We start from the raw sequence: 14,922 nt of genomic DNA, 5'->3' as shown, positions 1-14,922 counted from the left end.
GGCACATTTTTCCAATTTAGCACTTACTCATTTATTACAAATATGGCCAAAAACTTATTAAATGATAATTATCAATTTCTTTTTTTGATAATTATTAATTTCTTAAAAAATGTTTTATCTAAAATATGCATTTACCAGACATTACAACTTGTAGTACACATTACATAATATAGTAAAAGTGTGCAAAAACAAAGTAAATTTTGTAGTGGACATGCAAGAGGCTTACTTAATCTCTTCCCAGCAGGAAATAACTATTTCATATCACTTCTGAGGCTGGCAATATTCAGTGAGATTAAATGGAAGTCTAAGAGAAACTTCCATGACTGAGAACTATGACCTTTCCCTCCTCACAAATATAACAAAACAAAGCCTTTTAACATCTGGAGTTGCTTTGTATTTATGTTTTTACTTCAAGACTATCCATAAAGGGTCTTTAAATTTCATGATATTTTAAAGACACACTTAATGACTTTTATGAGCTTAATTGTGTTCTCCTAAAGTCTGTATGTTGAAGCCTTACCTGGCACATTGTGCCTGTGTTTGGGGAAATGGCCTGAAAGAGGTACCTAAACTTATACAAGGTCATCAAGCAGGAGACATAATCTGATATAATGGGAGCTTGTTACAGTTTGGAGCTTCAGTGTCCACGAAAGACCATATATCATAGGCTTGATTGCTACTGTGTGGTGTATTCGGTAGATAGCAGAACCTTTAGGAAATGGGCCTGGAAGAAAATTAAGACATTGGAGCTATATGCTCAAAAGGTGCATTGGAACAGACCTTACAGTCTCTCTTTTCTTCCTGACTGCCACAAGTTAACCATGTTTCCTCCACAAACCACTTTCATCATGATGCACTGCTTCAGCACAGGACCAAAAGCATCTGGATAAAGCAAGTATAAAAAGCAAGCCCAAGTAAAGGCCACTCAAAATAAACCTTTCCATTTAAGTTAATTTATCTCAAGTACTTGACATGGCAAAAGAAACCTGAGTAACAGTATTTTAAGAGAGGAAAACCTCCAGGAATGCCCCACTACACAGAGAAAAATGTCCCATGAAGAAACAGCAAGAAGACAACCATCTACAGTCTCAGGACAAAAGACGTAGGAGAAACCAAAACTCCAGAACATTGATCTTGGACTTCCAGTTCCAGAACTATGAGAAAATATATGTTGCTGAATATATGTTGTTGAATGATCCAATACATAATATTTTGTATGGCAGACCAAGCAAGCTAATATAATGAGCTACTTCATGAAAATACTGTAACAGACTAGAAAATAGTTATGAAAATAAAGTGAAATATGCCTATGTACAATCTTTTTGCTACTATTTTTATGAAATGGTTATAATTGAATATAACTAAGCACAGGTACACGTAACTTAATGTTCACCATACCTATGCCTTAAACTTATTTTCTGTAGCATGTGTTTATGTGATTCTTATTTGTCTCCTACATAGATTTCCACACAATAAACTTCTCAAACTTTATGATTCATATTAGAAGTGAGAATAAATATTTTTCTTAAATGAGAATCAAACTGAGTATACATATGTCTTGTGCTGGATATCTCTATAATGATGTTTATTTTTACAATTTCACTAAAGAGAAACTTTGACAAGAGATTTGTGGTTAACTATTTACTAATATTCTACTCCATGGTTATTACTCCTATTTATAAAGACCTGAAAGTAATCTTATTCAGATGAGGATGTTCGCTGTATAACACTACATATTTTTTTGTCTTTTTGGGATAAGGTCTCGATATGCAGTTCAGGCTGGCCTTGAGCTCACTTTGTAGCCCAGGCTGGTCTTGAACTCACAACGATCCTCCTGCCTCAACCTCCTGAGTGCTGGGATTACAGGCACGTGCCACCACACCCAGCCCCTACATATATTTTTCCATGTTGTGAGAAATATGGAATAAAGAAGATATTGGGGCAAAGTTACTGAAAATTAATTAGAAATTCTGAATTTAGTTTAAAAAAAGGATGAATTTTATTTAAAGAATGTAGTTCATTTAAAACATTTTGAACTTTAGTTTAAATCTCCACATTTAATTTTATGATGGTCTTTATGTATTACACTAATATGCAGAATGCCTATGGAATTGTATGTACACCAGAATATATACTGACTCTATAAGCAATTACAGTTATTTATAAAAAGAGGTATGAGGTTATAGAATCAGTACGAGTTATAAGATTTCCTGCTACCTTGCAATGGAAAAAAGGGAAAAGAAGCAAAGATATATGAGCTTAGATTTATGTGACATATTCTTAAAATCATCAGTTTTATAATCTGATACTGGTAGAGAGAAAATAACATTATACTCAAATATAAAGGTGACATATTTTAGAATAGAATCTATGATTGTGCCTACTTCGTAGCCTTACATTACTTTTATCTAGCATAATGTCAGTTTTTAAACTCAATGATAATTTATGAAGAGTATATTTTTCTCTACTTTTGATGATAAAGTTTTCAACACTGTGGCATGAAAATCTCAATCTGAATGAAAGATTTTCTTTTCTTGAGTTGGCCATTTTCTTTCCAATGTATAAAGTTGTTAATTGATTTTGCTTCTAACAATAATGAATTCCAATATAAAATGACTTTCATATTTTTTTTTGTTTTAAACGCATTCACTTCTAAAGAGAACAACAAGAAAAATACTGAGAAATTTGAATTTACAATAGCAGAATAATCAACAAAAATGGAAAAGATGCAATTGAACTGATGTTATAAAGTCTTTGCATTTTATAATTTTATGTTGAATGCTTACTCTCCTACTACCAAACTCAGGGAAATTTTAAAACTTCATCTTGCATTTTTAGGAAAACAGTGGAGCAATTGTTAAGTAATTTTCACTTACTATACGAACTGAATCATCAGTAAGTTAAACTATACCTACCATTTCTATAGGATTATTTGGTAGATTAGCCTTATTTTTGCAAATGACCAAGTCTCTTTCTTGTGTAAAATTTTGTGATAATGTTTTGTACATTTTTTAAATATATAATTTTTACTGCTTATGAAAGTGGTAAAAACTATTTTGGTGACGCTGACAAGATCATGAGAGGAGCTTGTGGCCTGCTTGCTGAGACACTGGCATCCACAAGGCTGAGTCTACACATCAGTGTTCCATGCTTTATTGAATGTATTTCTGTTGTCCATCACAGCTGTGGTACTAACTCACCCACCATGGACCCTTTGTGCAGGCTGTCACAATACCCTTTTAGAGCACACAATGCTGGCAAGTCTAAAGCAATATCTCCAAAGTGTGCAGCCCATGTACTTTGCCTTCTACAGCATACCTGCCTTCTTATGTGAGTGCTATGGGAAAGCATGGCCATATGGCTCTAAATGGGTGTGGGGAGTCAAACCTCAACAACCATAGCCTAAGAAACCATCAGGACACTATAGCATGAAGTCCATTTGGAATTAAATTCTCTAGAATTAATCCTAGAGTGTATCAACAGGAGGTGGCTCACTAAGAAAAGCTTCTCATGAAAGTGGAAGAGATGTCTGTAGCAGCAGATGCACATGGCTCAGTACAGCAGCACAAGAAACAGGAGAAAGGAAACCGTTATTCTCTCACAAGTGCCAACTCCCTAGCAGCTAAATGCAGCGACTAATGAAATATCATATCCAGCTTGTAACAAAGGAAACATGAAAGAGGTTATGAATGAAATTTTCAACACCTATGGGAACTGATTAGGAGACCAAATGTATGAATAAATGTTTATATAAAGGAGACAAAGTCTAAGCTCAAAGCTTAGAAAGTCTATTTGCAAAATAATGGCAAAAATTTCTCCAAACAATGTTGGCAATGGTATGGCCATCCAGTTGCTAGAAGTATTTGTAACCCCAAACAGATGACCAGGAAATGAACTATTACAGTTAAACTTTGACAAGTAAAGAATAAAGAAATAATTTTTTAAAATATGAAAGTTTCAAATCACTTAAAAAGGCAAACCCACAAGAACCACAGATTTCTCAGCAAAATGCTAAAGAGTAGAGAGTGTGAAATAGCATATTTCAATCTCAGAAATAAAATAACTGCCAATCTAGATTATTATAGCCTGCAAAATTATCCAAAAGAATGTAAAGAGGAATACAATAATTTATAAGATAAGCATAAGCTGAAGGAGTTCATGACATCTAAACCAGAATTATAAAAGATGCTCAAATGAATCTTGTAGATAGATAAGGAAAAAAGATAAATACTGCCACAAGAATATGAGAGAAAACAAATTTTACTCAGAGAGTATTTTCAAAAACAAGAAGTAGGAAAGAATCAAACATGATTATGTCAATATACTACTAAGCCCCTAAATAAACAAAAGATAAAGATAAAAGCAGAATAGTCATATAACAATTTAAAAAGTGACAGGAATTGATGCATTCCTTTCAAAAATAACACTGACTGTTAATGATCTGAATTCTCCCATTTAAAGAGGAAGACTGGATACTTGGATTAAAGACCAACAATGAATGGTTTGCAGATGGCAAGAAACACCACATTGGCAAAGGCCTATATTAATGGAAGGTGAAATGTAGGGGATGGGCTTCCAGTCAAATGGACTCTGAAAGCAAACAGGAATAGTAGCTGTGCTCAAACACTACAAAATACACTCCAAGTTAAAGTCATTCAAAAGGGACAAATAAGGTCATGGCATATTTTAAAGAAAATTATCAATTATGAGAATATACAATTGTAAATATGAATGCAACAATAATTGAGATATATATTTTTATAAAGTAATCACAAAAGAATGTCAAAGGAGATATTTCACACAATCATAATGGGTAACTTCGATGCCCTTGTGCCACCAAGAGATTTGCCATACAGTCAAAACATTTCAAAAATCAGAATTAAATTATACTATAAATCAAATGCACCAAAGAATATTGAACTAGTTATATTTTTTAATGAATGTGTTACAAATGCAGTACATCTAGCAATTCTGAGATCACAGTTCTGTATTCATGAATTGAAATAAAGACAACTATGTGTTAAAAAATTGAACCTAAGAGGATAAAGAAACCTATGTAGGTAGTAGATTAGAAAAAACTAATGGAATGGATTCTATAATAAATTCCCCCTCACCAAAGAAAGAGAAGCCCAGGGTAGAATTGATTCACTGCTAAATTTCACCATTACGTCTTCAATTTAAAGAGCTAATCCCAATGCTTCCCAAACTATACCATAAACTAGAAAGGGAAGGCACGTTCTGAGGTCTCTAGAATAAAGTGCGTCATTCTACAAAGACAATATTATCCTGCTATCAGTACCTGTTAAAAACAGAAAAATAAGCAAAATACGAATCTTTATTTTTGATGAACATAGATATAAGAGTTCTCAATAAAATACTTTTAAATTTTTCAATGAGCCATTATAAAGAGCATGCAGCATGACTGTGCTTGTTTCATTCCAGAGATTCAAATTTGATTCAATTTCCACAAATTAGTAAGTGTAATTCATTATGAAAGTTGATGAAGAATAAATTTTTTTAAAAAACTAAAAATTATGGATCATCTCAGAAGGTGTAGAAAATTTTTCAATAACATTTAATACCACTTCATGTTTAAAGCCCTGAAACTAACAAAGCAGGTTGTAGAGGGAACATAGCTCAACATTGTAAACGATATATGTGTTAAACACATAATCAGCATCACGCTGAATGGAAAAAGAAATGAAAGCATTTTCTCTGAAACTAGAGATGAGAAAAGACTATCTACTCTCACTAGTACTATTCAAAATAGTACTGAACATTTTTGCTAGAGCAATCAGGCAGGAGGAATATGTAAAAGGAATGTAAGTGAGTACTAAAAGAGAGAGTCAAATAATCCCTATTTGTATATGACATGACTTTTTATCTAGAAAACTCTAGTGTCAACCAAAAGTCACTTACAGCTAATTAAGACATTCATCTAAGAAAAAGGATAAAAATTAATGGGCCCAAATTGTAAGCTTTTTAAAGTAGCAATAATGGTATCTTTGAGCAAAAAATAAACACAGTTCCATTAACAATAGACAAAAACCCCTGAGAAATCTATAAACCTGCCCTAAAAAAGCAAATGATGAATAACGTTTACAGTGATAATTATAAAACATGAAGGAAAGAAATTAAAGAAGACATTGCCAAATGGAAAAAAATCCCATTGCCATTGATTGGGAGAATATTATAAAAACTGGCCATGGAAACACCCTACAGAGATAGTGCAATTTTTATCAAAAACTTATGGTATTTATAGAATTGAAAAAAGTATTAAAATTTGCATGGAAGCAAAAAAGATATCAAATAGCAGCCCCTTACCCCACTTGAAAAAAGAAACAGCCAAAGGCAAAGGAGCAAGACCAGAGGCATCAAAATACTGATAGAATTAATACAATGGTGTAATAGAATAAATGACACAGCTTTAAAATTTATAAACTGAAACATCTGCAGCCATCTGATTCTCAATAAGAAGCCAAGAACATAAATTAGTAAAAGCCTCTTCAGCAAATAGTTCTTGGAAAACTGGTATTAACTTGCAGAACATTAAAATTAGATTCTTATCTCTCACCCTTACAAAAATCAACTCAAATTTTTTTTAAAAAACTTAATGTCATCCCTGAAACTTTGAAACTCCTACAGGAAAACTTAGGTGGAACACTTCAAAATATTGTTTTAGGCAATGATTTCCTGAATAAGACACCAGTAGCTCAGAATATGATAGAAAGAATCAATAAGTTAGATTACATCAAATTAAATTTATCTTGAAAGCAAAAGAAATAATCAACAAATTGAAAATACAAAGTACAAAATGGTAGAGACTCTTTGCCAGATATTTGTCTGACAAAACAATAATTACCAAAATATATGATGTAAAGAACTCAAAAGCATAACACTGAAATGGAAAGGAATCCAATAAGTAAATGGGAAAATTAACTGAGAAGGTATTTTAAAAATATATATATAATCAAAGCTACATATTACTTTTCAGAATGGCTGTAATCAAGGAAACAAAAAATAAAATACTTGTGATGGTTCTGGAGGAAAAAGAAACCTTCCAGTATTGGTTGCAGTGGAAATAAGCACAGCCATTATGGTCCCTCAAGAAAACAAAAGTAAACTACAATATGACTCAGCTACACTATTTTTAGGTATATATCTACAAGAAGTAAGTCAGCATACAAAAAAGATACGTACTCATGTTTATTGTAGTAGTATCAACAGCAACCAAGTAACAGAATCATCATAAATGTTCACTAATGGACAAATGAAGAAAGAAAATAATCAATGGAATATTATTCAGCCATAAAGGACAACATCGTGTGTCATGTAGGAAAATGGATGAAACTGAAAATCATCATGTTAAGCAATTATCAGAAATCAGACTTAGAAAGAAAATTATTGCATGTTTCTCTAATAGGAGGGATCTAAATATCTTTAAAATGATGACATGTGGAAAGAAAGGTAGGGGAATTCAGAGAAGGCAGAACAGGAATGAGAGAGGGTGGACACAATCAGAGACATTTTAGACATGTATGAAAATGTCACAATGAAATTCATTATTTTGTAAAATTAATACTCATCAATAATTATTAATCTAAAATATGTCATTTTTTGTCAAGTATGATTTTTGTCCATCATTTACTATTTTAACCTTTTTGTTGATACTATTCTAATTAACAAATAATTATACTCTATACTTATGAGGTACAATGTGATGTTTTGATAAAAGTGCACAATGTGAAATGATTAAATCATTATTAACCCATACCTCATCTTGCCTACTTAGCATTTTTGGGGGTGAGACATTTGAAACTGACTTTCAGTTATTTTGAAATATCAGTGCATTATTACTGATGAAAGTTATCCTATGTTGTTCATCATTAAAACTCTGAAAATGTATAACCTTATATACTCAGAGATACAGTAAGCTTTGCACACTTACTGTGTTAATAATGAAGATCTTAACAGTAAATAAAATTGTCTTGAAATAAAATTGCTCACAATCACAGAAATGCTTAACTGAGCTACTAGGCTTAGCCTCCTGACATAAAGGCAAAAAAAAATGAGTTTTGGTACCCGTGGTGAGACAGTGTGAAGTATGCTTTGGGTTCTCCAACAGAAATCCCTGGTCATTCTCCTCCGCCTCTTCTGAACTGGTAAAGATCTAGGGATGGAGCACAGCTTTTCCCTCCCTCTTCTCCTTCACATTTTTTCCATCCTCCTCCAGTAAAATCTAAAAGATGAAAGCAGCTCAATATTCACTTCTAATGCACACTTGACATAGAAGCAAATTGTGAATGGCAAAGGGTACTGTGTTTGTGATTAAAAATTTGCAGTACCTTCTTACATTTTAAAACTCTTATTTAGAAAGCCAGCCTAGTGTATTAAGACAGAATTATGTGTATGATTTAGCCAAGTCTCTTATGTAGATCTATTGGCTCTCTTTGAATCAAGAACAGAATATCAATAAAATTGTTAAAAACCCATTGAACTTTAACTTTTCCTTAGAATTTCAAGTTTATGAAAACAAATTACAGAGAAAAAGAAGTAGTTGCAAGAATATGTTAGTAAATTACATACTTTGGTCTAAATTTCACACATTTTTCCCAAAATTCTCATGTACAAGAAGTAACAATAAAGTTGAAGAAAAAATTTTCTTTGAAAATAAGGACACGTTCTTTATGTAAAGCTATGGGAAATGAAGATGTCTGAAATCACTTTCAAATCTTTGGTTTAATAAGTCGTACTTTCATATATTCTTTTTTTATTTTGGTACTAAGTCAGGTCTTCCATTAACATTAAGACAGTTGCAGTCCCTTTTATGGACCTCAGTGTCCATTGGAATTAGCTGCCATTTTAACAGAGGGTAAAAACATAAGTGAATTGATGAGAGAAAAAATTGCATTTTCAGAGTCTAAAATTTAGTGTGGAGAAGCACAGTCAATAATGTGGGTTATGCTTTCTGAATTGGTGATTAGTACTTGACTCTAGTATTCTAAACCCAAAAAATAAATGACAGTGTATTTGCTTGTGTATGAGAGTCATACAATGCTCTACAAATATCAGTCATTAATTTTAATACCATGTGCCTTTGAGAACTGTAATCTAAGTATCAGAAGTATGAAGCTACAGCATGTTCCTGCCATTACACTCTGCAGGGCCCTGTGAAACCTGTACTTCTGAGATATGTAACTATAGCCTTGCCTGGTGGGTTTTTAATGAATATTTTGTACATTTTCTGGAGGTCTTAAAAATAAACCATGCATAGCACTGAGATAATTCTCCAAACTTGAAGAATGTATCATTAGATAGACATAAATAGCTTCTATGAAGAATTTTCACAGTAAAAGTCACTAAAACTTGTGACTAGGCTTCATTTTTGTCAGCACTGCCTTATAATACCTATTCACCTCAGCAGTTTGATTTAAAATGTATGTGTATATTTTCTTGACTTGCCTATCTCTCTACAAAGGTGTCAGTTTCTCTTGCATTGGTCAAGAACTTTGAAAAGTATTTCCGCTAGCCATTTTTAATGTGGAGAATGTAATTTGCACAAGAATCAGTGCTTAGAAAATAGATAGAATTGATTGTATAGGCTCCATCATTAGTTTGATTCAGGCTTTTATCTGTCGTGCCATGTTTATCACTATGTGAAACAAGTTGGATGTTGCTGCTAAAGAAAATATTGTGATTATTTTTCTTGCTCTGAGAATCTGTTTTCTGTTCTTGATATGAACACTTGACTCGTGTAATTAATCTCAGATACTAGAAAATCTTCTGGACAATTTGTCATATATATATATGTGTGTGTGTGTATACATGTGTATGTATACACACACACACACACATATATATAAAACATATCCATGTTTATTGCAGAAGCATCCATATTCACAACAGCCAAGTAACAGAATCATCATAGATGTTTATTATACCTTACCATATACTCAAATCATTGTATATTACCATGTATCAATATTCAAATCATTTAAGTTTATTACAGATGAATAATTCTCTCTCTCAACTCTGGTCTGCTTTAGGCTGATTGATTGGATTAAGTGGGATAGGAGGAAACCCACAGACTTTTATGTGTATTTTTCTCACCTGGATGATCTACTTTGCCCTCCAGGTTGCTATGGTGACCAGCTGCCAGCATTGACAGATTTGTAGGATTTCTCAGGTAGGATGCCCAGAAAATTAAAAGATGCAGGAACTTCATCGGACAGCACCCTAGAAGTGCAAGAAAGAAGCTGAGTTATGCAGCTGGAGAGGTTGAGCTGGGAGTATTAATACTAGGTATCAATTACTCCGAATAATTCCCATATTGTAGTATTACCACTTTAGGGCTACAGCATTAAGAGATCATAACAAGTACTATAGCATTTTTCTCCATTTTCTGACCACTCATTCTCATCTTGGTTAGTAAATGAAACCATAATGCACTTTAGTGACAGGATATATATATGTATAAAGTCTGTGTGTGTGGTACTGGAGATTGAACCCATGGCCTCATGAATACTAAGCAAGTGCTCTATCATTAAGCTACATCCTGGCTGTTTTTACTTTTGTGGAGTCCCATTAAGTTGCCCAGGCTGACCTGGAGTGCATAATCCTCCTGCCTCAGCCTCCCTATTAACTGGGATTATATGCGTGAGCCACCAGACCCAGAAAGACACTGTGTTGTTTAAATATTCTCTTTAGCTTTCAGCAGGACAAGCAGCACTGTTGTTCCAGGTATCCAGTTCCATTCACCTTGCTTCTGTGGTGCTGCCACTTGGCCTTTGTTAGCTCAATATCCTTTCTTTCCTGGGAAATCCACTTCTGAACACTTAACATCAGACCTATAGCATCTATTGCAGGTGGGTATTCTGTAGACTCTCCTGTCAGAAACTTTACCATCTCTAACTCTCAGCATTGGCAAATTCATCTCCTCGGACAACTTACTGACAGCCCTGGCCCCTCTGCAAAGCACGACTGAGATGACCCTTCACCATCTGATCAAAGAGAAGCACGCCCGTTTAGGCAACTTCATTGATCAAGTCATTTCTATTTAGCTGACTCAGACCTCCTCAGTTAGATTCTTACCCTTTAAATTGGTCAGCTGAATCTACGGCCATACCACCCTGAACGTGCCTGATCTCATCTAAATTGGTCAGCTGAGGGCTGGAATCTCCCTCAGGGATGGAGATTCTACCAAGACTCCCTCCATGCGGAGGTTGAGACTGCGTGGAACCCTAGACACACTGCCAGATGTCATCATATAGATTTTGACCTTTTCTGGGTGGCTTAGCTAGACAAATCTAAATTAGTCAATTTAGTATTTCAGTAGTCTGAGGAACTATGCAATTTTTATCTTTTATTGTATTTTTGGAATGGCAAAATATTTTTGGAGCTTCAGACGTATAAGACAAAAAGAGATAGGCATTTTAAAATTATGCTATATATTTTATGAGAATCTTTTGTAATTAAAAATTTACTATAGATAACATTTTCTTTGATATATTCGTGGTCTCATAGTATATTAAAATAAGGAATCAATGACAGTGTTATCAGGGAACATTTTTGTAAAACAATATTGTCAGTCCTGAAACTATTATAATAAAGATCCAAGCATACCTAACTTCCTCTTAAAGCTTTACTTGGAGGAATTTCAGGTTTAGTAGGGCCTCAATCTTAGGATTGGGCACCCTCTTTGAGAAATTATTTTTAAATTATAAAAAAAAATTAAAAAATAAATAACATGAGAAAGGCAATCACTAAACTAAAGAATTAAAAGCTTACCAATTCAGAAAATGATTTATGTTAATTAGCTGACAAGCATGCCTTTATAATTTGTATTTTTTTTATCATTTAGCTACATAGTATATTAGCTCCCTCATACAATTTTAATATTGTTTTCCACAGAGGTCAAAGGAACATGATTTCGTCTTTCTAAGCCAAAATTCTTAATATTTTAAAATATTGTCAAGAATGTAGAAAATTTGGCTTTTCAGCCTCTCAACTTGTTATTGGTAAAGTTATGTAAAGTTTTAATACTATTATCAAATTTGTTAAAAGTTTATTTTTTATTTATGAGTAGCATGATTTCAGTTTTTACATTTCTTGTGTATTTTCTAATAATTCTGCCAGTAATTTAAATATGTTAGTAAGATATTAATTATTTGTATGTTAACTTCTAACTATCAACATTTAATAAATATTCTGTTCAGCATTGGGGAGGAGAGGATTACTTAGTTTCAGTCACAGGATCTGTCTACCTAAATATCCATGAGGTCTTATCATTGGGAAAATATTAGTGGGATTACAAAGATACTCCAGTTCCTTTACCTTAATGAATCTTTAGTGAATGAAATTCTCTGATCTATAACATGGTATCAAAGCAGATTATCATGAAAGTGAGTGCTCTGGGTTATGGACATACGTATGTTGCCTGTCAAAATCTCATCTTGTACATAATACTGTATAAAGAGACATTCTTTTCTAATGAACTACATGGGTACATTTAGACACACAATGACCATAGTCATCACAGGGAATTTGCACCTGGACTTGATATATTTTTAGTCCTTTTTTCTCCCAATCCCTCCCCTTTCAACCCGTCTTCTCCTAATCACAAAGTTTGTTTCCATTTTCTCCTGATTTTAAATATTTCCCTTCTTTATTTACCCCTTCCTCACCCTAGTTCTTCTTTTTTTCTACACAATTTCTTTCCATTTCACAATGTCTATTGGACATTTTGGTCCTTATTTACTCTTTCAGTTTCTCACACCAGGGAGACAATGACATGCTTACACATATTCATCTAATTTATTTCACTTCACTTAAGAGTATGATTTCAAGTTGCATCTATTTACCTAGAAATGCCTCAAATTTATCCTTCTTTATGGCATTTATCCTTCTTTATTATATATATATATATATATATATTTTAAACCCATACCTTCTTTATCCATTCCTCTGTTGATGGGTATTCAGGTTGTTTTCAATATTTACCTATTACAAACTGCACTGCTATAAACATAGTTGTGCATATATAACAGTGGTGTGATATTTTATCACCCATTTCTACTATCATGCACCAAACTAAAATAGAAATGGATCAAAAACCTAAATAATAAAACAGAAACACTAAATCTGTTGGAAGAGAGAATAGGCAGAACTCTTGAAGACATAAGTGTAGGGGAAGAGTTCATGAACAAAACACTGGTCACATGGAAAATAATAAAAAGGGTCAACAACTGGGATCTCATCCTATTGAAAAGCTTTTGCACAGCAAAAGAAATCATCAACAGAGTGATAAGATGACTCACAAAGAGGGAAAACATTTTAATCTGCTGTTCCTCAGACAAAAGACTATCAAGAACATATAAAGAAGTGAAAAAATCAAACCCCCCAATTTAAAGATCCAATCCAGAACTGGGCATCTGAGATAAAAAGAAACTTCTCTGTTGAAGAAATACAAATGACAAATAAATATATGGAAAATATCCAACTTCACTAGTCATTCAAGAGATACAAATTAAAACAGCATTAAGATTCCATCTTACTCTGGAAAGAATGGCTCTCATCAAGAGATCAGCAAATAACAAATGCTGAAGGGGTTGTGGGGGGAAAAAAGGAACCCTTCTCCACTGTTGGGAGTGTAGATGGGTGCAACCACTGTGGGAAATTAGTATAGAGAATCCTCAAAAGCTGGTATTAGAGGTTCCGTTTGACCCAGCTATTTCCCTTGTGGGTCTTTTCCTGGAAGAATTAAGGAGACATTCTAGTATAAAAAATTTTCCATTTCTTAAGACCAAAATACTGAAGGAAAAGGAGGGGTTATGTGTTTTTAAATATTATAAAGGTGAGAACTGAACCTTAGCTATTTGTAGTGATACAGTTGGTGCAAAAAGTGTTTTGAACAAAATAGACTACCAGTTCTTCTTTTCTATTTGACATATTTTCATTTAAAAAGATTATTTTAAATATACCTACAAGAAAGTCGACTATATTTATCATATTTATCTGGCTATAAACTAAATATATATATATAACTCATTTATATATAAATGAGTTATATAAATATATATATATAACTCATTTATATATAAATTAAGATGAAAACACAAAATCAAATAGTAAAAGGCAATTGTAGAGCACTGGCAGGAAGGTAGTAAGGACACAACACAGGCTTGAAGTGTGGGTGCCCTACTGCAGGATTATGCTGATGAGAGGCGACAGGGCCGACTGCACACATCAGCAGGGGAAAGAGAGTGAGAGCAGCCAATGCCAAAGGAAACTTAACTCCTGCAGAAGAGTCCAGTACAGACTTCTTACTAATTGCTTGCATATCTTCAGGTTTTTGTTAAAAATGGGTTCAAATATCATTAAAAAAAATCACATTTTTCACATGAAAACCGTTTGAAATCTTGGCATATTTTTAATATAAACGAGAAAGGAAAACTATGTAATAAACTTTTAATTTATTTTTATTGTAACATCCCAAGAGATAGCTGGTAAGAGGCATGTACATATTTACCAACACTTAGTATTTACCCTTATGTGGCTAACTGCTCACACATAAAGTCCTTAACATGGATTCTGTGCACTTTCCAACAGCAAAATGTCAAACAAACCAAAGGGATTGTTTTTTCACTATGGGAGCACGACTCGATTGTCCTGATACACTTCCCAAAGCTCAGAGTGCTTTTATGGGGTTTGTGCTGCTCTCTCTGAGGACCAAGCAGCAGCTGTTTGTCAAGAACTTAACTTTTTTCTCTTCCGGTGCAGACAGAGTAAGAAGAAGCTGCTGGGACTTACTCTGCTTTACATTCTTGCTTCTCAAGCAGTTGTCATAAATGGAGTTAGTTCTCCAGATGTGTGATCTAGAGTCCTTAAAGTTCTAGTTTCTCACCACTGTGTTGACTTAGAAGA

This window comes from Chinchilla lanigera, unplaced genomic scaffold (assembly GCF_000276665.1).
Source record: "Chinchilla lanigera isolate Chin_1 unplaced genomic scaffold, ChiLan1.0 scaffold00078, whole genome shotgun sequence".
Classification (NCBI taxonomy): domain Eukaryota; kingdom Metazoa; phylum Chordata; class Mammalia; order Rodentia; family Chinchillidae; genus Chinchilla; species Chinchilla lanigera.
Note: the sequence above shows the minus strand (reverse complement) of the source record.